At 50.0% G+C, this 12,649-nt stretch overlaps 1 protein-coding gene across 4 annotated transcripts in view; it reads left to right on the forward strand.

Annotated features, from left to right (window-relative positions):
• Positions 1–12,649, forward strand: part of KIRREL1 (kirre like nephrin family adhesion molecule 1) — a 104,050-nt gene that overhangs the window by 721 nt on the left and 90,680 nt on the right. Inside the window, exon 1 of one of the 4 annotated variants that reach the window (XM_060403241.1) lies at positions 1–12,649. This exon is cut by the window's right edge and continues 22,633 nt beyond it. The exons of the other annotated variants lie outside the window; for them this stretch is intronic. The gene's annotated coding sequence lies outside the window, so the exon portion shown is untranslated. 4 annotated transcript variants of the gene reach the window in all.

Consider the following 12,649-nt stretch of genomic DNA (forward strand, 5'->3'; position numbering starts at 1 on the left):
AGTCGGGAGTGGAGTTCCAAAGGCAGCTTCGGGCCCGCTGGGTATGGAAGTGGCCATTCGCGGGGGCGGCGGGACTGGGGGCGGCTAACACCCTTGGGTCAGAAAAGTACCGATGTCGGGGTTTATTTGGGACTGGCTGGGAAGAGCCTGGGAGATGGAGGAGAGGTTGAGAGATGCGGGAGAGGTTGAAAGAGATGAGGATGTTAGTGTTTCCAAGGCTGGGCTGGGGGGCGGCAGGGGAACTGAAGAAACCGAGGGTCCAGACTTCAGCCCCTACTGGGGTCTGTTTCTTGTCTCTTGGATCTGACTCTAAGGAAGACTTAACCCTGCTGAACTAGCCGCCCCCCCCCAACTCCACCCCCACCCCCACCCCCAAGATGGAGCTGACACACAGAGATTGACATACAAACACCAAAAACCAGCCCTAGACACTGAGACAGACTATTCACCTACTGAGACAGACATACCCGCGAGCATTCCCCACACGGAGACAGACACATATACACAAAGACACTGACACATCCGAGGAAGACAGATTCCTCCCCCGTATCGGCGTATTCATGCACCCAAACACACCACAACTCACAGACACAGTACATGTATGCAGTCGGGCATTTGCGAGGACACGACATATACCCACACACAGAAACCCTTCTGTGAATCCCAACCCTCCAGGAAACAAAGAAACTTGAACAGGCATTCCTATAGGCAGATACCTATGGAGATGTTCAGGCAACAAAATGGAGGAGGTGGTCTCCTCTTGGGTGGTTTTGGGAGGGTGGATCTGGGAAGAGGAAAGTTATGGGCACAGAGCACCCTCAGGCGCGGCCCTGCTATCGGTTCCCTTCCTGGCCTGGTGGGTGTGTGTTAAGGGGTGGGATGTTGTATTGGACCCCTCCCCTCTCACCCTGGCGGGCCCTCCCTGGCTCTGAAGGCTGATCCTGGCTGAGTTGGTGGGGGCGGGCCTCCAATCATGTCCCCTAAGGCTCCCACCTCCCTGCGTCACACACATGCATACTTAGCATTTGGGTAGGGCCCACGTTCATAGTGTGAGTAGGGTGGAAGTGGTGCTGGGGGAAAAGGAGGCCTGGTCCTGGGGTTGGCAGGCCAAGCCAGCCACTTGGCAGAAAGTTGGGAGGATGACTTAAGTTCTGACTTTGTTCAGCCAGGCTGCTAGTGGAGGGGGAGGGGAGGAGGGCCCACCGCGGTGGGGGAGGGGTCAGCTGGGTCAGTACTGGTATGTGCTGGGGGCCAGCGTCTGTCTGCCCCTTTCCTGCAGCCTTAATGTGTCAGCAACATGGATACGAACAAGCTTCAAGGAACAAAAGCTGCAGTTCGCAAACAGGAGAGTCATGTGGACTGAGGCAGGATGGAAGGGTCTGAGAGAAGAGTGTTGGTTGCCTTTCTGTCTTGGCGGGGGAGGGGTCAGAGGTTAGCTGAGCTTCCATCACCCATCCTCCTGCAGGGGTGAAAGCAAGACCTGATGAAAGTGTACAAAAGTAGTTGGGGGTAGGAGGGGGGATACCAAAGGGAGCGAAAGGGAGAGGATAGAGCAGAGGGGAGAGGAAGTCACTCCTGAGTGTTCCTGGGAGACTGAGCAGAGACTGGAGGGGAGGCAAGGTTGGAAGGAGTAGGGACCTGGGGAGACAGGGATGCTCACGGGACAGGGCGGGAGAGGAGGGAGGTGGTGACAGGACCTCTCTCCTCAGCCTTCATCCTTAGAAAGAAGGAGTTGTAGGCAGGGACTGGGGCTGTGAGGGGAGAAACTGAGGGGGGTCACCAGACATTTGGGGGAGGGTGATGGGCAAGTGTTGAGAAGGTGGGAGGAGAAGGCAGTTGAATTGAGGGGAGCGGAGAGGAGAGAGGAAAGGAACGTTCGGCCTAGGCAGAGAAATAAAAATCGCGTTTTAAAGAATTTCAATGGGCTTCATCAATCTTCATTTTTCACTAAATAATTTTCTGTATCTTATCTAAATGAAAACCATTATCCTTCCCCCCGTTTCCATCATGCGCTGGCTCCTCAGACTGATTGCGCTGAAAATTGAAATATTTATTCATTTTCTGGGAGATTTTCTCGCTCCCCAGTCTCAGGGAGGAGAAATTGAAAAAGAAAGATTATAGCTAATCAGAGCAATGTGGGATGACAGGCCGGCTCGGGGTGGGAGCTGCCTCCAGGGGAGGGTGGAGGTGGGGGTAGGGGGAAAATGTGTCCCTCCAGCTCCTAGATGTCCCCTGGGCATCCCTGCCACCACTTGGCAAGGTGGTGAGGAGTAAAGGGAAGAGGCCCCAGGGCCTCCTAAATTCCCAGTAATCAACTGCCTGAGTACAGCTACACCCAGACAGAGAACAAGAGTCTGGAAAGAAGAGTAGCTGGGAATGGACTCCCTTCTCACCGTGCCCCTTCCTCCCCACCGCCCTGCCCCCCCCCCTCCCCCCCACACCACACACACACTTCAGATGGCCCACATTTCTAACCCAAAGCAGGATCTTGAGGCTGGGAAAGAGCAGGGGGAGACATGGCAGAAATCAGGATACCTGGTCCCTCTCCTTGACCTTGGTTGGACTTCTGCTCAGACCCCAGAAGGGTGTAAACCCAGTTTTCAGGGCCTAGCATTACCTCCAGCTATTGCTCTGGACCCCAGAAGATCCTGGATCAGGAAGAGGAGGAGAACGTGTCTCGGCCTCCCACCTTCTGCTGGCTCCCATGGTTTCATGGTTGGTTGTCTCCTCTGCCCTTGGCTCTCTGGTGGGTAGGAATGAAGCAGCCCAGCTTTGTCCCTGGCTCTCGCCCCATCTTGACCTGAGAACCAAGTGCTCTGATGGAAGCTCCTGTAGAGCTTTATATCCTTGGGAACTAAGTCTTCATTTCTCTTTTATCCTTTCACTTTCTGACACAATGCTAAGTGTGCAATAAGTGCCCTTAAATATCTGATCAATTGATTGACTCGGTGAGAGCGCTACGATGTTGGAAGGTGGCAGTATTAAACGGTGGTTAAATCACAGACTCCTGTCCAGCTCCCTGGCTAAACCCCTTTCCTCCCAGGCCACTGGATAGTTGTGTCAGTGTGAACAAGCTGTGTGCTTTCTCTGTGACTCAGTTTGCTCGTCTATACAGTCAGGATAGAAATAACATTTCATAGGGTGGCAATGGCGTGTTAATCCACATAAGGGGCTTGGAGCAGGGTCTAGAAAGACATGCCCTGCCAGTGCTTCTGTTAGGACTTTGTGGCTGGACACGGGCAGCCCAGTTGCTTGCTGCCTTTCCAGCTCCTCCTCCTCTTTTTGTTTTCTCTCTCCAGCTGCCCAGATTCTTGGTCCTGGGCTCCAGCATCTCTGCTTTGTATCTCTTGTGGAGAGAACTGGGTTGTGGAGGACCCAGAAGGGGAGGCTAACCAGCATTGCTTGGTTGGCAACCTCAGGAAGGGTTTGGGGAAGAAGAGGACCAAATGGAAGAGGTTGGCATTCTAGTGAGAAGGAGCCAAAGCTCTTATGAGAAATGAGGAACACTAGCCCCGAGGTGGCAGCATTTCAGAGTCTGGAAATCATACGGATCATTTATGGAGCCCTTGTGCTAACTACTTTATTTGCATTATCTAATTTAATCTGTACAACAGGCCCCTGAGATCGGCTCTGTAATTATCCCCATTTCATGGCTGAGAAATCGAGGTTTAGACAGGTTGGGTATCTTGACGGTATTAATGGTTGGGGTACCAGCTCCCCTCAAGTACTGCCCCCACCTTTCTTTGACTGGGATCCCACATGCCAGCAGGGACAGATGCTGAGCCAGGACAGGGTCCTTCCTGATCCAGAGCTGAAGGAGAACTCAGAGGGAAAAGGAGAGAGTGCTCATAAATGGAAATTCATTCAAATTCCTAAAACCATCCTCTGTTCTGAGATTCTGTCCTACATTTTTGGGTGTTGAACAGGTTTTTCTTTGGTAATATAACAGTGCCCATAAATGTCTTTTAATTTTTTGTTTGCTTATATTTTTGTATTTATTTGATTGCTGCAGGGTCTTAGTTGCAACAAGTAGGGTCTAGTTCCTTGATCTGGGATTGAACTTGGGTCCCTTTCATTGGGAGCATGAAGCCTTAGTCACTGGACCGCCAGGGAAGTCCCGTATAAAGGGCTTTACTTGGCCAATGGAAAGGTTTGCAGTTGCGAATTACATACAGCCTTTACAGGTCCATGAGCTGCAAACTTGGGAACTACCCCTGCAACATGCAAGATTGACTTGTGGACAGTCATGCAGGGGGTGGGGTGCTGAGTAGGGGCCTGGGGAGAAAACCAAGACAGTCAGCTTCTAACTCAGCTCAGTCCCTAGCAGACACAGAGGCTGGGGTCTGGTGTTCTCATCTGCTTTGGCAGGCCCTGCCTGCCCTAGGGTAGGGAAAAGTGACTGTAGGAGAGGTGGTCTCCCAACCAAAGCCTCAAAGTGACTTCTTGTCGAATCCCTACTGTGCGCTCTTCACACTCGTTGTTGTTTATTCCTTATAACAACACCCTTGTGAAGGAAATGTTACCCCCATTTTAAGGATGAGGAAGCCAAAGCCAATTTTAATTAACTTGCTCAGGGCCATCCCTGGAGTATTAGATCTCAGATTCAAACTCTTTGTTTTACTACAAAGCCCATGGTCCCCTGGGCACCCTCCACGGCAGAGGCACCTGTGCAGTGGCCTCCCTTCAGTTGAGGTGGCTCTGGAGGAGAAAAGAGGGCGTCTTCCTGCTCTTCTTCCCCACGGTGACCCCGTGCTCCTCCTGGTGCCTGGCTCAGCCTGCTCCCCCAGGGCTCAGCCGGGACACCTGGCCCACCTGCATCTTGTTGTCTTGCTTGGATGACCATCTGTCTTATTTAGTGGGGAAGGGAACTCCTTGTCTGTCAGGAGCAGGAGGTTTACAAGGCCGCAGATCTCTTCTTCCCACTTGTAGAGTCTTTTTAACTTTGTATTGTTTAGTCACTGGGTTGCATTGGATACTTTTGTGACTCCATGGACTGTGAGCTGCCAGGCTCCTCTGTCCATGGGATTTCCCAAGCAAGAATCCTGGAGTGGGCAGCCATTTCCTTCTCCAGGGGATCTTCCCCACCCAGGGTTCAAAGCTGCATCTACTGCGTTGGCAGGCAGATTTTTTTTTTTTTTTTTTTTTTTTTTAGCCACTGAGCCACCAGGGAAGTCCTGTATTTATATAGTGCGTTCCAATTTTAGCAACTTTTTCACATGTGCAATCTCATTTGGTAGATATATTACAACTGTCCTATGATATGGGCAGTGTAGTTATTATTTCCCCCATTTAATACATAATAAAACAGTCTTAGAGAGTTGAAATGACTTGCTAAGGGGAGGTTGGGCTGGAGGGAGGGGATAGGGGGCAAATGCCTCCATCATCCCAATTTTGGGGATGGTTTCCAACCAAGGATAGGGACATTCCTGTCCATGCATCCAGAACTGGGAAGGCTATGTCCCCTCCCCACCTACCAGCTCCTGCCTGGTTTCTTCTCAAGGCCTCCAGGCCACTTTACTTGGCCCTGTCCTGGAAGATGCTTTGACCTGGAAAGGGCTGGGATTGGGGGCAGGGGAGCAGCAGGCAGTGGTCAGCAGGAAAGAAGAAAGAGGCTGCCATGTCCTCAATTCTGAAATGTAATGTCAAAGAGAAGCTGTCTCAGGAGTCAGGAAAGAAAATTAGTCCATTCTAAGTGAGAGAGAAGGTGGTTCTCTTCTGTGGAGAGCCTGCTTTGTATTTTGCTTGCATTAGTAACTCGTTTAATACCAACAGTAAGGACTTGCCAGGCAGTCTAGGGGTTAAGACACTGTGCTCCCAATACAGGGGGCATGAGTTCAATCCCTGATCGGGGAACTGGGATCCCACATGCCTCCCAGCCAAAAATAAAAAATAATTTTAAAAATTTCTTTCAAGTACCAACAGTAACCTGTTAGGAGTAGGAGTTATCCCCATTTTGTGAGTGGACGAAGGAAAACAAAGAAAGAAGTTAAGCAGATTGGCCAACGTGATCTATTTAAGTAGTGACAGAGCCAGGACCAGATCCCAAGCAGGGAAGTTGGAGTGGGAGGCAGGAATGATTCCAGAGAGAAGCCCCTGAAGACCGATGGGCACACCCACCCGTTCCACACTGCCGCCGCACGCAGCTCTCACTCTGCAGTGTGTGTGTCCACATGCACACGTGTAGATTCCCTCGTGGTCTCCTGTACACTTGCATACACAGCCGCTTCTCACCCCCACACACCTATGAACAGGTCTCTCTCCCTTTCCCCCGGCCCATCCATTCACCAGAGAATACAGCCGTGTTCTGTGTCCCATTCCCTTGCCAGCCATGGCAGCCATCCTTTGAAGAGTCTTTGAAGGCACCAGCTTGTGTCTTGTCTTGCTCTGAAGATGCACACACTACAAGGTTAAGAAAGTTAGAAACCTCAGGTTCCCCATTGTGTGATTCTGGTTTCTCTCTATCCTGCAGCCCCAGCTCTTACACCTTCCCACCCACTGATTCACAGACAGTGCAACCTGACCGAGTTCTTTGAGCTCCCGGGATGAAAGCTGACTTTCTTTTTTGCTGAAGATCGCATTTTTCTTTTTCTATCCTGCTCTCCCCCACCCTGTATCAACTCTCTCCAAGCTCCCAATTTCTCCCCCTCCACATTTAATTTCTCCAGCAACTTTTATTAACCTCTGTAGTCTCAGGGAGCTGAAGCCTCATTCCTCTCTGCCCTCCTTGAGTCCATTTAACAAAATTGGGATCATATTGAAATAAATGGGCCTTGTAGCCAGCCAGCTTCTTCAGGATTCAGGGTCTTAAATCCAGGGTGGAACTCTGTAGTACTCCCTAGCAAATCCCATTAGTTTCCCAGGAGATGCTGCTGCTGCTTCATTCCTCCAGGGGCCTGACTCTGGGAAGGTGATGGAAGAATCTCCCAGAAGGCCATGGGGAGTGGGTTTGAGGCAGCAAGGGACAGCAGGTATCAGTGCTCTGTGCTGGCAGGGCTGTTCCCGTAGCCTGCCCCGCTCCAGGCCAGATTAGGAGTCACACATCCCTCTTCCCAACTGGCCATGTGATGCTTTTCTTCTCTGCCTCTTCTTTCCTTCTGAAGCAGTTGCAGAAGTCTATCCTCACTGTGTGGGAAGAGAGTCTGGACTTGGTTCCTTTATCCCACAGAAATGTGTTTTGTGCTTATACTGTGTTCCAGGCACTAGTGTTGCCAAAAGAATAAAATACTACCTTTGCCTTTAAGGGTCTCACTTTGTGATTTAGATGCAAATTACTTAGCTTCCGGAGGTGTCAGTTTACTCTTCCATAAAATGGGGAGAATTAGTTTTTTTCCAAGTCAGCAAATGTATATTACTATATACGAAACCTACATTATGTAGGCATTATGGGGAATTTAAAAAAAAAAACCCACAATATCATATGGTCCCTTCCCTTTAAGAAACTAAGATGTACAAATATATGCAAAGGTTCCAGGTAATGCTAAGTGAAGTCGCTCAGTCGTGTCTAACTCTTTGCGACCCCATGGACTGTAGCCTACTAGGCTCCTCTGTCCATGGGATTTTCCAGGCAAGAGTACTGGAGTGGTTTGCCATTTTCTTCTACAGGGGATCTTCCCAAGGTAATGCTAGGCTGGGTGCATTTGGTGCCAGGAGAGCAATGTGCGCAGTCAGAGCTGGGGAGCTTGCTGTGGGCTGAAGAGGCCAGGAAAGGCTTCATGGAGGAAGCCGGTCTAAGGATGGACAGGATGTGGATGTGGCAGGAAGAGGGAGAGCATTACCAGGCCGCTGAACTTCCCGAATCAAGGTGTGGCTGCCGGAATGCGCAAGGTCCATGGAGGCTGGTGGCAGCTGAGGATTTGGGTTAGGGAGAAATAATGAAGGTGATCCAGAACAGTAGTCTGGGGCCTGACCAAAAAAAGCCTGGAAATGCCAGGCCTGAGACCCTCCTGTAAGAAGGAAGAGACAGGGATTTCTGTTTTTAAAGCAAAGAGAAAGAGAAGTTGCTCAATCGTGTCCAACTCTTTGCAACCCCATGGACTGTTGCCCACCAGGCTCCTTGGTCCATGGGATTTTCCAGGCATGAATACTGGAGTGGGTTACCATTTCCTTCTCCAGGGGAACTTCCTGACCCAGGGATTGAACCCAGGTCTCCGGAATTGCAGGCAGACGCTTTACCATCTGAGCCACCAGGGAAGCCCTTTTAAAGCAAAGGAAGTGTTAAAAACTTTGTGATCCCTACTTCATTCTTCACCCAACCCTCCTCTCCTCTTAAACTCCTCATCTGTTGGAGCCACTATAGAGGTTTGTGTGCCTGTATGCTCAGTCCCTCAGTGATGTCCAACTCTTTGTGACCCCCATGGACTGTAGCCCGCCAGGCTCCTCTGTCCATGGAATTCTCCAGGCAAGAATACTGGAGTGAGTTGCCATGCCCTCCTTCAGGGGCTCTTCCCGATCCAGGGCTCAAACACCCATCACTTGCGTCTCCTGCAAGGGCAGGCGGATTCTTTACCACTAGTGCCACCTGGGAAGACCACTGTTGAGATTTACAGCCCCTTAAGTTGGCAAAAAAAATGAAATGGGCAGATGGTCGGGTTTGACTGGGTAGAAATGAGCAGAAAAACTTAAAATCAGTTCGCCTTGGGAAGTCTCAGATCTGTGACCAGAGTTGGGGAGGCTTGAAATGATGAGATCTTTTTTCTCTTTGAATCCTCAGGTCTAATAAGATAAAGAGGCAGAGTTCAGTGGTGAGCGCTGCAGCTTGGTGGATACCTAGGTTCTTTGTCCTATGTTCTTTGGGAGCCTGGGCTGGGTCTGCACTGCCCAGAGTCTAGGGGAACCAGCTGGTTTCATCAGAGGGCCAATCTGGATTTATTTAGTCCCTGCAGGGTCAATCCTGGGCCATTTCCTCTGGTCAGTGGCCAGAGATGTGTGTGCATTTGGGGGCTGAGCCTAGGAGATTCTTCAAACCTCTTCAAGGAAGCCGGCTCTGGCTTTTCAAATGGAAACCTTTGAAGATTCCCACCATGGGAGTGAGCTATAGGGGTGAGTGCCAGTGTCCCACTAAGCTGGTGTGTTTTTAATGGCTGGGCTGGGCTGGGTATGCATGTAGGCACCAGAAATCCAAGGTAAGTGAGATTTGGTCCTTGTCCTTGAGCTACTCTGGGGCGGGTGTGGGAGATGGATGTATAAACACATATTGACAATACTATAAGATAAACGCTGGAAGAGAGGTATGTGAAAAATGCTGAAGTCTAGCTATCGGAGAGTGGGGAGTGGAAGAGGCCGCCTGGCAGGGGGAGGGCACAGCCACAGATGTGAGGCCGGGGCTGCGGCTGGAGCCTCTGGAATGCAGCGCTGTTCAAGATATCCCGGCTCGGACAATCCCTGATTGTGCCCCCTGCTCCGGATGGAAGGAGCTGAGGAATCCGAAGGAGTGAGCGAGGTCCCTCCCGAGGATTATGATTTCCAGGAACAAAGGCAGTTTATATAAAGCGTGCTTTCCCCAGATCTCCCAACCTCTTGTGTCCAGTTCCCTCTTCCCTATCCCTACTCCCACCCTACTGAGCTGATTTCTAAATTAACTTTGTCCTTGGTTGAGTCCCCCCCGCCCCCCTTTCCTGAATTCTCCCAGGAACAGCCTGGGGCCCTGCTCGCTCCATTACCCAGCATTGTCAAGCCATGAGGTGCTTTTAACTGCTTCTTCCCATTCGATTCACTTAACTGGGAGGTTATTAAAAGGAAAGAAGCTGAGATGGGCAGATGGGGGCAGAGAGAGAGAGAGACAAGGGAGCGGGAGCAAGCAGACTGGTTAGGTGAAGCCCCAGAGAGAAGTTGGGGTTTTCTTCATTGTGATTCCCTAGTCGTCCAGTGGACTCCTGGGTTTTAATCCCAGACCCTGAGCAATTGACCTCAAACCCTGTGTGCTGCTCTGAGCCTCAGCCCCTACCTCCTTGGAAATCTATCTGCTTGACCGCACTGTGGGGATGGTTTGAGGGGACTCCCAGAAGCCCCTGAAGCCCGCTCCATCTTTGTCCACCACCTCTCCCATAATCCTGTTGCCAGCGCTGCCGGCTCTCCAGCCTCCATCCCCAGTCGGCTACTGCCTGGATGATGTTTGATTCTACACTGATGTGCCTATCACCCTGCACACATCTGGGACTTCTTCCCTTACCAGGCCGTTGGTGAAGTGAGAATACAAATTCATTTTAATGTCAGTTTGAGCCAAATATAATTAGAAGGGAAAATATGACTTGGCAAAAAAAAAAAAAAAAAAATTTAATGCATTGCAAAGCAAGTTGAAATGACTTCTGGATTATCTGCACTGCTGCTGCTCTCCATTTGTGCAGAAAATTGAGAGAGGAGCCCATAGAGCCTGTAAAGCCCGTATCTAAGGGATTTGGTTTGTGCATGTTGCATTTGGTTTCATACCAGGGTCGTGTCCTAAGCCTGGTCTCTTTCAACACACCCTTGGAATTGGATAACGCCTCAAGTGCCCTGGGACCTCCTGACCAGAGGGCCTATGGGAAAGGCAGAGAGGCTGCCACCCGCGTGAGCAGGACCAAGTCATTTCACTAGAGCCTTAGTTTTCTCATCTATAAAATGGAGACATAAGACCTACCTTAGAAGGTTGCTGTGAGGACTGAATGAAGGAATCGATGTTAAGGAACAGTATTTGGAACACAGTCAGTTTTCAGTAAATCATATTGCACAGTGCCTGTTTTTTTATAGCTCATAGTCCAAGGCAGATCGGTAGGATGAGTGAAGAACAAATAATGGTGCAAATACAGATAAGTCAGCGTGAACCAAGCCAGTGATGTTGGTAATCCCTGAATTTATGGTCTCTGGAGTGCCATGCAGTGGGAGCTTTGAGATGGCAGCAAACAGAAAACACCTTGCTTTAGAATTAGGTCTGATCCTGGCTCTGAAATTTCAGTGGGCTCTTCATTTTTGTGCGCCTTAGTTTCCTCATCTGTTAAATGGAGTGATAGCAACCATTTACCTCTACTTTAAGCCCTGGGAAAGCACTCCTTGGGCAATGTACAGTAAGCAGGACCAGAAGGTTTAGGTTTAAATCCCTATCTCTCCACAAGGTTTCAACTCAGTATGTTAGAACAGTGATTCTCAAACTTGAACATGCTTGTGAAGCACCTGGGGAATCTGGTTAAAAAGTGCAGATTCTGATTCGAAAGATCTGGGGTCAGGCGGGATTTCTGTGTTGGCACCAGGCTCCCAGGTGATGCCAATGCTGCTGGTCCTTGGACCACACTCTGAAGTGTTAAGAGGATGTGTTTCCTCTAGGGAAATAGAGCTTCAGCTTTCTAATGGGAAGCAAGGAAAAATAGAACTCATTTACCTGAATTCACTTTTGGTTGTATAACGGAGCCTGGATGGGTCATTGATTCAGGACCATCGATATGTTTGTTTTAGAGAGGCAAGCTGTGCGACAGGAGAAGGGGCAGTGCGTGCTGGCCTGCCCATCTTCAGCCCCAAGCCTAACCTACCCAGCCTTATTCCCACTACCTCCCACACTCCCAGCTACCTCTGTTTCACCCCTCCAAGTGTTCACCAGCTGCTGGCTGCAAAGTTGAAAAGCAACTAGCCAGTATGTTGGTGGAGACATGCCTCCTCCATGCCCGAGCCAGTCAGTCCTCAGTCAGCCTTCTCCCTTCTTTTTTTAAATGAGAAGAGTGACTCCTCAATAACCCAGCTCTCATTTGGTGCGGTTTTAGGGGGAAAAACATTTTGACTGAGCTGCTAGCCAGGGCCCAGGCTTTGTTGGCTTTGGCTTGAAGGTTTGATCATGAGCAAAGTGAGATCTGGGAAAGAAGGTGGATTGTAGACCTACTTGGGGTCATGGTTTTCAGGGAGGAATGGAGGACCACCCCTGGGCAGGTCATTTTCTCACACTCATGTAGGCCTAATGGTTGTTCAGGCAACATGATGAGCTGACTCCCTCCCTCCCTTGGTGATCTGGGTGCAGAGCCTCAGGCTGTCGAGACAGGTCCACGGGCCAGAGAAGAGCGCCTCTGCCCTCAGAGTTTTCTGATATAATGGGACAAGTTTGCTCCGTATATCTAGGGAATCCTGCCCACTAGGGGAAAGAAGAACCTCCAGAAAACTGACTATACTTTCAGCCACCTCCAAGTGCAAACTACACACATCCATCCTGAGGAGTTTCAGAGTAAACAAAGAAGGAGGTAGGGTCAGTCAGACCAGGCTTCCTAGAACATAGATCCTAGGGTCAGGAGTGAAGGTGGAGGGATGATTCTGCAAGAATCTGAACACCTCTGGACTCTCAAGATCTCTCTCTTTAGGCAGGACCAATCTGAATCAACCTGGATGCATCCGTGTTTGTCCTTTTTCTGAAGAGAAGGGAATTTCGTTTGCTCTCTCTGCCTGCTCACCTTCATATCAATTAATCCCTGGCAAGCAGAAAGTTCTTTGTGTCTAACCCCAACCCTTCCTGCTCTTCCATGGAAAAAAAAAAGCTGTCTTATTTGAGACTATAATTGAGTAAGAGTCCAGTATTCTTTATGCCTGGAAAAATAACATTTCCCCTTTTTCTCTCAGTGCAAGCCTAGAGAGGCCAGAGGTGACACTGTCTTTGAGGCCTCAGTTGAGGTTGAGCAGCTTGTCTCTAGGGAGCAGGTCT

Source organism: Ovis aries, chromosome 1 (assembly GCF_016772045.2).
Source record: "Ovis aries strain OAR_USU_Benz2616 breed Rambouillet chromosome 1, ARS-UI_Ramb_v3.0, whole genome shotgun sequence".
Taxonomy (NCBI): Eukaryota; Metazoa; Chordata; class Mammalia; order Artiodactyla; family Bovidae; genus Ovis; species Ovis aries.